Consider the following 2500-nt stretch of genomic DNA (forward strand, 5'->3'; position numbering starts at 1 on the left):
CTTTCATTGCTAATACTTGGCTATAAAAGAAAATATACTGCTTCTCTTAATCAAGGAAAACATTATAACATTTATTAGGTCTTGAGTGTTCTTTACTTGAGATAAAAGCGTATATCACATGTTATTTTTTACTGTGCCAAAAAAATATGTTTTCTGATTTGTACCTTACGTGTTTCATATACGCTCATACACTGTAAAGAATGTTTGGGCACGATAAACTATTATCATTGGGCTTCTCCAGAAGAAGACTAAGTCGGAATTCGGCTACTCTACCTTCGACCAAGAATTACTGGCGGTGCATTTGGCTGTCCGTCACCTTCTAATTTCTTAGAAGGTAAGACGTTAGTCATGCACACGAACCATATGCCTCTGATGTAGGCCTTCACTCAACAGTCCGATGCCTAGTCTGCCCATCAAAGACAACATCTTTCTGCCATTACTGAATACAACTGCACTCTTCTATGCATCCAACAGAAAATGAATCACATTGGGTGACACTCATCTGGGATTGGATTTCAATGCTTTAGTAGAAGCCCAACTAAAAGATCCAGAGTACCAAGCCTTCAGGGCATCCTGCTCATCCCTCTGTTGGGAAGACATATCCCGTGACGACTCCAGTGCCACCCTCCTCTATGACGTCAGTACAGGTAGGCCACAACAGTGGATACTTGCTTTTATGGCCACCAGGTGTTTGAGTTCATTCATGGCCTTTCACATCCATCGCGCTAATCTACTGCACAGCTACTAAAGACGAAGTTCATTTGGCATGATATTGCTAACAAAGCTAAGCATTGTGGCTGCACCTGTACTTTATGTTAAACTTCAAATATACATTAAATCACAGATTCAGTAGTAGGCACCTTTCCTCAACCTAATCGTCGTTTTGACCACATTCACGTCGACGTGGTAGGTCCCTTACTCATATAACAAGGAAACCGTTACCTATTTGCCGTCACTGACCATTCCACTTGTTGTTCTGAAACCATCCCCATGCAAACGGTAACGTCCACCTTAAAAACATCCACCTTACTCTTAGGATGGATAGGGAGATTCACTATCTCTGAGCATATCACTTCTGACATGGTTACCACTTTTACCTCTCAACCATCTACATCAGACAACCACCTACAACACTGCAGCCAACAGAATAGTTAAACGGATCCTCAGCCTGGGTCCTCCTGGGATTATGAACCACTCCTAAGGATGCCCTAGATGTCTCAGTAGCTAAAATGGTGTACGTTGACCATTGGTCGTCCCTGTTGATTTTTTTTTTTTTTTTTCGTCTGCAACTTCCTCCAACAATCTCCAGCCTATGTCACATTGTGGGAAAATTTACTCTTCACCGTCAAACTTACAAGGCGCCAGCGAAACAACACACATCAAAAAGTTTAAATACTAGCTAGCCACCGCTGGCTCCCCCTTATGCAGGCTCTTTTCTTGTGATTCGTCATGCAAACCGAAGGCTTTCTTAACATTCGTGGCAAAGACTGGGTCTCCATTGATCTGCTTAAATCTTCGTAAATACGGCAGGATGATTGGCCTACAATTTACCTGTCTTTTGTTTTTTTATCACTCGCTCTCTCCCACATTGATAATACAAAAACCTGTTTAAACTTAGCATTGCATATTTCAAATTATTTGAATTTTTGTGCCATTGTTGCCCTCAACTGTTTGTATATAAGCTCATGATCATGTTGAATAACCTTGCATTCACTTCACAGCTTTATCATCAATGTAGATATTTATTATTTATTTCTTTTAATTCTACCATATTACGGTAGCTCTCCACATTGATAGTTACTTTTTTTAATAATGTAAAAAATATTGCAAATTTTAGTGCATGTATTTTTCAAACAATAAATCCGGCAGAAAAATGGATACACAGTTTTTAGGAAAGTCTTACCGTCAAGAAAAGTCTTGACCTTTCATGAAAATTCTCACATCTTTTATATAAATTTATATTTATAATTACATTTATATTTATATTTATATTTATATTTAAGCTATTCGATTTCTGACGAATAAAATATTCATGTGCGAAAGAAGACGTATACTGTAGGCTCTAATCATACGATGTCTAAAACGAAATATTTCTGAATCATTCATATAAATTCACAACCACCACCTGCGAGACACAGCTGTTCCAGCAACAAACAACACGGACAACAACAATGACATTATCTCCACCACTTCCAATTAGAACCAATTACAACAAAAACAGGATATTGGAGCTGGGCGTTCCAGTGGAGTGCAATATCAGGTTTCCTTTTAAAAGTTTGTTCAAAATGACGTCATAAAACTACACCCGGTCCTATTACGCTTGATGTGGATTTTTGTGTTGATTATCTGCTGAAAGTTCAATTAAAAAGAACTGCGCTTTTACACCTGATACATATTCATGACATGGTCGTACCGTCCCTTTGGCAGTTAACGTTATCAAGATATACAACTCCCACACATCTCATTTGTGTGTTAACATCAAATGGGCAATTACTAATAA

The sequence above is a fragment of the Palaemon carinicauda genome, chromosome 5, assembly GCF_036898095.1.
Source record: "Palaemon carinicauda isolate YSFRI2023 chromosome 5, ASM3689809v2, whole genome shotgun sequence".
In the NCBI taxonomy this organism is placed as follows: domain Eukaryota; kingdom Metazoa; phylum Arthropoda; class Malacostraca; order Decapoda; family Palaemonidae; genus Palaemon; species Palaemon carinicauda.